This window comes from Drosophila miranda, chromosome 4 (assembly GCF_003369915.1).
Source record: "Drosophila miranda strain MSH22 chromosome 4, D.miranda_PacBio2.1, whole genome shotgun sequence".
NCBI lineage: Eukaryota > Metazoa > Arthropoda > Insecta > Diptera > Drosophilidae > Drosophila > Drosophila miranda.
In genome coordinates this window covers 6,579,620-6,591,711 of record NC_046677.1, presented here as the reverse complement: position 1 = coordinate 6,591,711, position 12,092 = coordinate 6,579,620, and the positions used below count along the sequence as shown (strand labels likewise).

The 12,092-nt window shown below is 44.7% G+C and overlaps 1 pseudogene; it reads right to left on the bottom strand.

Annotated features, from left to right (window-relative positions):
- LOC117188714 overlaps positions 1 to 12,092 on the bottom strand; it is a 24,285-nt pseudogene extending 12,193 nt beyond the window's left edge.

Sequence of the window (12,092 nt, the reverse complement as noted above, 5' to 3'; positions counted from 1 at the left end):
GTATTTTCCCCGTGGCATGCGTAGCTTTCATGTTGGCCAACTACAATAGGTGGCGACAATGTTTTAGGCTCTTAAAACACTTTGTTGCGCGTGTGTGTGTGTGTTTATGTAACAATTTGTACGGCTTTTGGCTCAGCCTAGCACGCACTCAAGGCTAATTAAAACTCAGCCACGGCAACGCCCCGAAAAACGTAAAAATAGTAGCGAAAAATAAAAGGAAAATAGGGGAACAGGGGAGTAGGGGTCCGGCCACAACAGTGCCAGCTGGCAGGTATATAGGACGTGTCCGATTGCGGGTACGAGCCCGGTACGAAGTTGGCCCAAATGTGCTGACGCTGACGCTGACGTGTTGCTTGGCAGTGCTTTTCATTATATTTTTGGCAAAAACAAAACTCCAAAACAATGAGAGCAGGTAAATGGAACAAATAGGCCAATAGGTGGTAACATCAAGAAAGTTGAAAGGGTCCTTTTGAAAAAATTAAATGAAATGCATTTTATGAATGATCAAAAAGGTTCGCAGTACCAAAAATACACCTATAAATAACTATAATTATGAGGAAACCTAAGAACCAGTTCTTTTCTCTCACAAAATTCTTTAATCGTTAGAGAACCGAACCGATATGAACCCAACCCTCAACCCATACAATAGCTAACATTCAGAAGTGTAAAATAAGTTATATTTAGCAATTTAAAAGGCTTTCAGGTCGCCAAGTAGAAAGCCAATTAAACGTTTTTTGCTAATTAACAAAGTTTGCACTGCCAGCATTTTAATTGCCAGCCTATTTACATATTGGCCATTTGTTGGCAATAAGGTCAACGGGAAGCGATCTAGCAGTTGGTAACAACAACACGCGCAGATTTCGCATGCAGACCGCAAATTAAACTGGGCCACAATGGCGTGGGCCAGGAAATATGAATTTAGATGATAGCAATTAAGGCTGCCCCCCCTCCTGGCCAAGGCAGGTGGGTCCCTCTGAAGAGCAACAATGAAAATCAATAGTATTGCATCCCACCCTCCGGGAGAGTCAAGGCCACAGGCCACAGGCCACAAGGGGCCACAAGAGGCACGAGATCACGTGAGAAACACCAAAATTGTGGGCTAAATTATGCAAGTTCGGTAATTACAGTCTAGCGCCGTCTCAGGCCCAGGCGTGTGTCATTATCCTAAAAAAAAAGGCAGCAATTGTTTTGCAGCAAAGACGCCCACACGCTGGAGCTCCCAAATGCCTCCACACGCAAAACATCAGATTACTCAACATGTGCCCAGTTACGCAAATCGAGCTGTCTGACTGGCCACACGAGACATTACATCAAGAGTCTGCCATTCAGTCTGTCAGACAACGCGGCGTATACGTCATACAATGAGGAGATGAGGCATGCAGCAGCAGCAGCAGCCAAAAGGCAGGTAGAAATGAATCGAGGCGAGGCGGTTCTCTTTATTCATTCATGGCGGATGCATACTCTCGTAAGAGCCGCTCACAAATACACAAGCCATATCATTTATAAATGGGGTGTTCTGGAAACAATTATCGTATATTCCTCTGAAGATTGTATAAATTTCAACAGACTATAAATTTACAAGAGTATTAAGAGAACAGGAGTATTTATTACAGTTCGAGAGTGAAATTAAAATACTTCAAAAACATTTTCTTCTTCCAAATTGCCATCAAATCTTCAGATATTTTTGTGGCAAGAAAAGTTTAACTTTTTTCCAGCTCATATTCTGCCGAAATTCGGTTGTTTCCGTTTTCCAGAACATGCTCGATTAAGTCATTTATGCTACAGTTTACCCCCGTGTGCAATATGCACACACTGGCGCACAAAGGCCCGCCGTAGTGTGCCCAGGGACCTGCCAATGGCTTCCATCAGACCGCACACACACACACACACTGGAAATGGCAGCTGCGCCCCGGAAAGTTGTCTACGCAGCAGTGTCAAGGAGTCCGAGGGGAACGCGGAAAAGGATGGGAATGATGGGAAATGGAAAAAGTGCTGCCTTCAGTACCGCCACGGACACAGGCGGCCTTTGTATTGCCGTCAGCCGAGCAAAACTGAGATTGAAATTAAAATTTAAATTTGTTTTAAGTTGATTTTTGTGGCATGGCCAATGGGTTCCGTGTGTGGCGAGTTTTTTTTTACTGTTTCGGGGTATTTTTTTCGTCACTTTGTGCAGGATAATTACCCAGGTGAGCCCTCTACCTCTATTTCTACAAAAATTATTCGTTTTTTTCCCCTACAAATGCAATTTAAAAGACAATTCACAGCTCACGCTATCCACCTTCCCTTAACCATACAAAATAATTGAGAATATTACGAGTGATTGAATATTCTCTGAGTGGATTGGCTCAAGGACTTTGTCTGGCATGAAATTGTTATGTGAATCGAACGCATGACGCCCCCAGCCTGTGGCCCTCGTCCTAATCCGTAGACCTCTTACGCTCACCTTCGCCAGATATAGGCCACTGCTATTTATCGTTTACTTAAGTGGTCTCAATAAAAGAGGAAAGTTGGCGCAAAAGAAAGTCGCCGTCATTGCCATGCAAATGATGAGTAAAATAATTTGCTTCCAATGCGGAGCACTCCCCATCACGCACACACATTGGACTAGATAGTGGAAATAAATTGATATATATACGGGCATATGTCCGTATAGCACCCAGAAGAGCCGTCCAACCAGAACCGGAAATATTATTGATTATCGCAAAAGCAAATGCCAATAAGCGTCTATTTTCGTTCATTATTCTATTTCGATTTCGATTTCGATTTCAATATTATGCATATTATATTTGCGCATTCGATGTGCAAGGGAGAAACATTTCCATTTGATAGCTCTCCCCGTTTTCCCTTCTCCGCACTCCGGGACTCTGCCTGCTATTTTTCCACCTATTTTTGGCAGCAAGCCGTCGCTTGATTTCTTATATAAGTGGAGCAAATGTTTTCCTCTTCCATTCGCATTCGCATCGGCATCGGCATTCGGCAACGGCTTTGCCTAATAAGCAGGGCTTTCCCTCTTTCTGTCTGCTGTCTAGTTCTGCTTCCTCGACACTTTCGATGGGAAAGGAGCATACTTTTCCTTTCTTTTTTTTCCACTTTTTTGGTTCAAAATTTTAATTAAAGTGTTGGAGGAACAAACTGACACCAGGCTCGTGTGCTCTACTAACTGACTGACTGGCTGGCTGGCTGGCTGGCTGGCTGGCTGACTGACTGACTGGCGTGCATGGGTCGCTGCCTTGGCAAGCAGACACTGGCCCAAAGTACGAGCAGCATGCGACTCGTTCAAGAACTGCATGTCAAAGTAAGTTCAGAGCGCTCTCTGACACTGGCAATGGGCTGGCTGTCAGCCCGGAATGACAAGCGAACTTGAACTGCTCAATGGTTATGCATAGATTTACAACATATGGCAATCGTTTCAATGCGAATCTTTAAAAGAGCTTTGGGAGGTACGAACTCCGAACTAGGATCGCAAAGATACCATAAAATTGTGGAAAAAGACTGACATACGCCATAAAAGAGTCGATGTATGTATCCGAGGAGAGTATCTGGTCGGGTTCTGCTTCCACACTGTGTACCTTCAAGTCACTATTTGTCAAGGATAAAGTCCATTCGAAGGCCCTCAAAAAGTCACTGTAGTTAGGGATACACGTTTACTGAAACAACATGAGCTTGATTGCAAGACCCCGAAATGGAGAGCAAAGACGAATTTCCAGTTTAAGTTTCAGTTTAAAAAAGAAGGTTGAGAAGGAATTGAGATTGGAACCAAATGTAATGCGTGATGTACTAATACTCGCATGGTAACCAGCTTTTATGATGATCTTGCACACTCATGTACTCGGTTTAGGAAGCCACCCCGGCGTATACGTGATGTGAGCATGTGCCATTATTCCCGCTTAATTACAGCCGTAAAAAGTCCGGCGAGCGCAATGTTGCGTAGAATAAGCCTCATATTAAGACAAAGCACCCATGCAAGCCGATGCACCGCCGGCAACAGGCCGCTCCCCCCGCCCCATGGTCCCCATAAATTAAACGAGGAGGAAAACTGGTAAAAGAAAATCCAATGGCTGGGAAAAACTCCTATGAAGGGGCCGAGCTGTGCCCCCCTCCTAATGGCTATTACACTGGGCTCAGGAAGGGGCAGGGCCAGAGCACTGGACAGCCGAGTCGAGACCATTTGGCCAGTTAAAAGCGCGCACGGAACTCCCTGCAAATGACATAAACTGCAAGTGAAGCCGACAGTGTTTATTGCTTTTTATGGTGCCGCTTAATGGTGGCATTCGAAGGGGGCTCGGGGCATGGGGACATCAATGGAAGCTCCCTTGATGACGCTATGCAACAGTCGGACCACGAAGTCCATCGTTTCAATGCAAATTAAGGGAAGCTCTTTCGCTTTGGATTTAAGAATTTGCCATTGAATTTTTTGCACAGATCGATGGGTAGCTTGCAACTTATATTTTCCATCTACACCAATGTATACTCGAAGTATTTCTCTCCACCATTTGTCTCTTTATTTCCAGAAATTATAATGGCAACGTTTTTTATTTACTCGCTCGGTGTGTCCCAGAAAGCCATAAAATATCACGCCTGCCCCGGCCCGTTCAGGTTTTAGTCGAGGAAGTTTGCCACTGGAAATGACCACGCCCTTTCGGACCGTACCAGCCCCCACTTGAAAGTTGCACTGCCATTTCGCTATCTGTTTCCTTCACTCCGACTCTCACTCCGACTGTGCTGACCTCTTTGTGTGGGTGTCGAAGTCTCAGAATTTATTTTTGCATCTTCTGCATTCTCAACAATTTTGCAATTTATTGTTTTCTCTGTATTGAGGTCAGTTCGTTAGGAGCAGGCTCTTCCTTTTCCACTGCCTCTGCCACTGCCTTTGTTGTCCTTTCAATACCAGCAAAGGGGAAAAAGTGAAGAGAGAAATGAGGTTAGTTGTGTTTAGACAACATGACCCAAGAGCGAAATACAATCAGCATATACTATATGCATTGCCTATACGTATATTAAGGGGAAGTCAGGCCAAAGACAAAGACAATGGCTGGCTGGGTCAGCACAAAAGGTCTGACATATTGGCACACTTGGTGTTTGATTGATTTTCCTTCAGCCACAGACCCTCGTCACTTATAAGCCTCCTCTGAGTAGAAGCTTCCCACTGAGCTAAGCAATTAATGGCAGCGGCCAGACTTGTTGATTCAACGCACCAGGACACGCCGCAGGAGGCACCGCAGGAGGCGGTGACTTTTATGGTATTTGCACGCCCACAAAACGAATCGGGAAACAAAAGAGCCGCCCCACCAATGATAGCCGGGGTATCTAGGTGTGAAAAGGTGGCAGGAGGAGGAGATAAAGTCACTTCTGTGATATACAAATAGATTGCTGTGTAAATACATCGAATGACACGAGAACAGTATCGCGGCAACCGACAACGGGGAACTAACAACAGGAGCACTAACAACTACAAGCAAACATCAACCAGAACCCGTCATTGTCATTGTTATCTACTCAACGTGCTGGCTCCGCACTGTGACCCCGCTCTGACCCCTGATCTATCACCCCGACCACGCTGACAATGACAGGTGAGTGTGCCAGCCAGCCAGTCAAACCAGTGAGCCGGGCGAAAATCGGAAGAGAAGGCAAGCCGCGTTATGCAAATGCCAGCTGCAAATGGAAAATGTTACATTGTTGACACTGCAACATGGCGTGGGGGGGGGGGGAGTGACATTGGACTGGATCAAACAAATGGCTAACCACTGGCATGGAAAAACAAAGTTGTACAAATAAATCTTCTGTTTCCATCAGTTTCAACATGTTCAACAAAGAACACGGCTCCGGTTTCCAACCATTTTTTCACCTATTTTGTTCGGTAGGGGAGTTCCTAGGAAGGAATAATCTTAATCATAAAATTTCCATCAAAATTAGACGCCTAATGGTATGTGTTTGGATTACAGATGCCATTTAATTAATGTCGAATCAGAGAACCGCAGTAGTAAATGCAGCAAATAAGCCCCATTTCATTCAGTACTCCCAAAGTCCGATACGGACCACAAAACAGCATTGGCAACAGCAGTTTTGGTCAACGGAAGGCTTGCATTTAGGAGCTTAGTGAATAATGCAAGCCCTGGGCCAGACACAGGTATGCCAGTCGGGCAGCCACCCAGCCCTCCAGCCAGGCAGCCCTCGGGTGTATCTGTGCATCTTGTAGATACAAGACCCATAAACAGCTGAATGCAACTCTTATGGCTTGGACTTGTATCCCATTGTTTGGACGAGGGCTTGTGCTTCTGTGTGTGTGTGTGTGTGTGTGTGTGTGTGTGTGTGGGCCAGTGCAAATGAAGTGCAGTTTAAGTGCCATCAACGTCATGGGCGATGGGATAGACATTCTGGCCCGGAACGTGGCCGGACCCAAACAAAACAGAGCCTGAGCCCAGCCGAGCTGACAACGAGCATCTGGGGAGAACATAACCCAATTAGTTTTAGGCTCATGCCACGACACATGCCAATTCATTTGACGGCGACACCTGAAGTGGCCACAACTGTGGGAGTGACTCCCTATCTCTCTGGCACTGGCACTGGCACTGGCACTGACCCTTACTCATTTACATTTGCATTTGCATTTGCGTCACATTTTTAAGTAATTTGTGTACCGGAATTCATTTAAGGACAAAGAATGGAATGCTAAATGCATGAGAGACAAAAGTCTTGCGAATGCAAATGAACAAATGACCCTGGCAGGCAGGCAGGCAGGCAGGTTTTTTCGAGGACAGCCACTCGAGCTCGGGGCTCGAGTCGGTGCAGCCTCCAGTTGCACAAGCAAAACAACACTGCACAACACGGTACAGAAGAAAGCGAAAAAGCTGCCTAAGTAGGCGTTGAGTGTTTGCTTCCTGCCACACAACAGCAGCAGCAGTAGCAGCCGAAGCCGCAGCAGCCGCAGCAGCAACAATAACCGCACACAATGTCAACAGCTCGACTGCGACCGAGACCGAGACTTAGACTGCGTCTGAGGCTGAGACGGAGACGGAGACAGAGACAGAGTCTGAGGCCCTCGTAAGTAGGCTACGGTTTACAGCCTGGAGAACAGCGCCTGCCGAGGCGAGGTCCGGAAAACAAAGCAACACTTAAAAGTTAAAGCAAATGGAAAAGTGTACTGCCAGACCCAGCAGCGAGGAAAATTGCAAAGTATGGAAACACACCCACACCCACACAATCTCGCCCCCTGTACACGTATAGGGGCTCCAAATTAGCTCCTCAGTCATTAAGGACTTGTTTGCGTTGCCTGAGTTAAGGGTTCGGGAATCTCAGAGTCAGAATTTACTTTGGATCTAGATGGATGGGGGTGTGTTTAAAGATCTTTAAGATTGTGCGGGAGCCTTTACATTTTCCTGTGCCTTGCTTTATGCCGGAAAATATTATGCTTAATTTGTTGTTCTAGCTGATGTTTTCTTGGGCCGCCCCACGCCCACAGCCCCATCCCTCCACCAGCGAGGAGCTTAAATGCAAATTCAAGTTAATAAATGACAGGCCTATCGCCACGCAAACTGGGGCCATAAACAACCTTAAACCGGGCCAGGCCGAACGGGCTCAAATGGCTGATGGCTGACACTAGCTGAAACATTCTCCCTCTGCTGCTGTCCTGCCCCAGTCCTGCCATGTCCCTGTCAATAAGCGTAAATTTGCCAAATACAAATAATCTTTTTGTTTGTGCTCTCTCTCTTTAATCTGCCAGACTTAAAATCTCCACAAAAACCTGATAAACACAGAACACGTACATTTGCGACTGCGATTCCGATTCCGATTGCAGCCAGCGGAACGGGAGATTGTGCAAATTTAAATGAATTTAAAAATCAACGACTAATAGAAATTGCAGTCGGCTGCCAAGTTCCGCACTGGGTTCCGCTCCGCGAGGGCAGCGGCTCGTGCCACCAGATCTGGGCACTCCACTTCCACTGACCCTCCAAGTTGGCCAAAAGTTTTTAAGTGGCGCACATTGCCTGATTGGCTGTTTCTGATTTAAGCTAATTGCATCATGAGAACGGGCAAGGGGCAGGTCAGGGATTACTTGAGCAATCTGGGGGCTGGAAATCGGAAGGCATTCCCAGTATACTATACGTTTATAGGGCTTAAAGGAGTGTCTGTGAATTTATTCTATTCGTGGCACCGACAGTAAAAGAAGTAATCCCCCTTGCAGAGGGGCCTATGTCTATACGAAAAGGGAACTAAGTCTAAAAAGCTGGCCAGGAGAAACGCGGGAGCAGACAAACAGCACGGCCTTTATCTCAACCGCAAAACTGTCTGCCATATTTCATTTGAAATGCAGCACCTGCAGCCGGACAGGCCACGGGCCCGGAACAGGCCAGAGGGAAAAACTCGCATGGAAAATGCTGAAAGCGAAATGTCAACGATGGAAAGCGGGAGACAAAAAGAAGTAGAAGGACGTGGCGAAAGGAGGCCGACCACAAGGAGCAGCAGCAGCGGCTGTAATCAACAACATCAGCATAAACTTGGCTAAAACACACGCACACTTACGCACCGGCCAGACATGGGCGGCTGTTGGAAAATCCGGGGAAAAGTTTTTCGCTTTCTCCGGCTTTCCCAGCTGCACTGGGGGCGTGACCGAGCAGGAGACGACCGGCCCAACAAGACATATCTAATAACATTAAGTAGTTTGCGCCTCGTTTGAATTATCGCCACGTTCGCTGACGGCAACGGCAGTGGCAGCGGCAGCCTGTGTGATGAGTGGCCCCTCCCCCATGCCCCCTGCCACGGGGCCTCATTCCACCCATTCGAGCCTTTTTCTTGCCAGCATTTAGTTTCTATGCGTTTGCCGGTTGGCCACTTTGCACTACTCGCATTTTCGCTGCCGCTTGGCCAAAACTCAATTTTGAAAAATTACCGCCAGACACGAATCAGTACGAGGCGAACGCTCCCTGAAGGTCAACGCTGGCAGCCAGAGTAAGGAAATGAATGGAAAGGTCCTTAGAACACTATGGAAACGGTTCAAGCAACTGGGAACGAAATTATAGAAGGGCAGAAGGGCACTGCAATATAAAACATAATCACTGGAATAATCTATCTAAGATATTGGGAACCCACTTCGGACGTTGGGATATCTCTCTTGGGCCGTAGCCCGATATAATACACATATCGGCGCAAGCGAATAAAGCGAGTGAGCCGGGGGTTGATGCATAAGCAAAGCGAGTACGTAGGGGAGGTGCTTGCCTCCATAATAATAGTTTGTTATATTTTTAAAACATCTTTTAGAATGATATTCCTCAAGAAGTTCCTCTAATTAATATTTTTCTGATGTAAAATTAATTGTTAAATATTTTCGTGGATTATAGTACCTTATACCTTCCAAAGGTCAAACAATGGAATACCATTTATAGAGAGAGATAGAAATGTATCTGGAAGAGAGTGTGCCGAAATCACGGCGTATCTTAATCCCCCATAATCCGATTCAAAAACACCAGGGAACAGGGAAATGGAAATGGATCCCTTCTCTGAAGGCACATCTTATGCACATACATCCATCCACTCGTACTCGTGTATGATACTTTTAATAATATAATTTCGAAATTATATCATATCCTTTCGCAAACTGCTTTCTGCTGTCTGCCAGAACAAAAATATAAAAAGGTCAAAGGTGGGACCGCCCCAGGCAGCCCTCAGCACTCTGCAGAGCAAAAAGAAAACACCGAATACGGGTGTGCCACAAACAACAAACAGCACCTGAACAAAGTTGTCTCAACTGCCAGACAACGACGACGCCAAAAGCGAAAAAGCGAGAAAACTTTCGCATAGAAAACTTTCCATTTGCATTTTTTCATATTTCGCAAGATGTGCGCCAGGATACTTTCACTACCCTTTCACTACTCTTCGTGTGTCAGTGTGGGTGCCCCTGTGTGTGTGCCCCTGTGTCTGGCCTAATTAAAGCGGCTGTGGTGTTAATGTAATTGCCTGGAAATGAGTAACGCTCTTGTGGCAACAAATTAGCAGCACATTACAGGTAAACAACACAGCTCGCCTGGCCATAATTTGCAATTTATTGCAACGAAGACACACACTACTCACTCGTAATGAGAGCCAAATTTGCATTAAATTTGCAACTAAAACGAATCCTTAGACCACAAACAAAATAGTATCTGTATAGTACGAATATGTTGATTCTTGTCGGGAATATCTATTTGTTTCTCAGAATCCGAGTTTTAAATTTTATGAAAGTTTGGGTCTTCACCCACCCTATATTTCTGTTTTATTTCCATACAGTCGTGTATATATGTATGTATAATACATTCGCTTTTCACTTGTTCTGTGGGGCGGCTGTCATTATCATTTTTCATACTGTCTGGCTGTAGTGTTGTTGGTGGCTGCCCGCTGGTGGCTCTGGGGCTAGGCAAATGGCAGGGCAGCACAAATGTATGTACATTCCATACATTCCATTCCATTCCTCTTTTTGCTTTTTGGCAGTCTCGAGTTACCTTTTGTTATTATTTCCCCCTGATTCAATTTATCATTATTTATTCTTTGTGAATTATTTTGATTATATAAAGGAATATTTCAATTGTCCCTGGAAATTTGATATATTGCTGCGTAAATTCATAATTCAATTGATATTAATCATTTTACTAAATGATTCAAGACGAATGTTTCAGCGTAAAAACTTCATCTGCCGCACCTGTTTTCGCCCCGATTTTCTTTAAGTGGTGTTCTGTTCCGAGTCCCCCTATTCGAGGTCCTGAAATCTTTCTTTTAACGAACGCCAATATCTCTTGCTATAAGCTGTGAGGCTGTGGTTTATCCATTGGTCTTTAAAATCAATCGAGTAAATAGATTTATAGTATTAAGAAATTATTTCGCCAGGATTCTTTATCTTAAACCATATTTTTCATTCTATATTCCATTATTTTGTACATACAATTTTCAATCACAACTTCATTCAAAAATGTAAATTTAATTTCATGGGATAAAGGACAAATAATATTTGAATTTTATTATTATTTCATTATTATTATGCATAAAATGGAAAGATTTTAGCATTTATATCGTATTTGATATTTTTATTTAATATTTTATAACAAGAATTTGGTTTTTATTCGTTTATATTAATTAGCATTACATTTCACTCGATTTTAAATAATTCATGGGAAAATGCATTCTCTATTATTTATATATATTTATGAATTCTGTTTAATATTGAATTTCTTCACCAACTCCAGAGATACATATTGTATATATTTAATTTGTGATATTTATTTTCCATTATTCGATTTGTATATTTTGGATGTACTGGTATTCCCAGAAGGTTGCTATAATTGCATCCAATTGCATATTCAATTTTTCGGCCTTCTCATTTCTCATTTTCATTTATATATAATTCGCACGTGTCGATCAAAGCAATTGTCGGTTGGATTTGAAAGGGATTTGCACTTGTTATTGATTGATTTGATTTCTGTTGTTGTTTGAGCTGGATTTGCATATGCAGCGGTTGTCACTCATGCGTCGCCATTCGGCGGAGGGAGGAGTCCGCGGTGCCTGGCTCCCTGCTCCCGGGTCGCCTTACCTGTACCTGGAGCTGCACCTGCTCCTGCACCTGCACCTGGTCGGCGGCGACGACTGAGTGACAAAAGCAGTATTTGATTTCGGTATCGCCGTCGTTTGTTGTGGTCACCTTGATCCGATTGTAATTGCGATTCCATATTACATTTGCACTGTAATTTTTGCATTATTTACTTGGCAAGGGGCTCGCAGGCGAATGAATCATTAATCGCTTGCTCCATGCTGGTGGGCGCACACGACTATCTTTGGTAGGCGTTGAACATAAATTTTCTGCGCGAATTCCAGGGAATTGGAACTTTTTTTTGAATATTGTATTACGAGTATTGCGGACGAGTAGAAAAATGGTAGAATTTGGATTTTTACGGGAGCGGACGCGTCGCGACTTTGCAAGCTGCAGCTCCCTAGACCTGTGTCCTGCTGCTTCTGCTGCCACTGTGCTGCCGAAGAGGACGACGAGGACGAGGACGACGACAGCAGGAGACGCGCGAACCAGTACAACAAAAACACGACTGAGGCCGCCCAACGGCCACCAACGAATAACG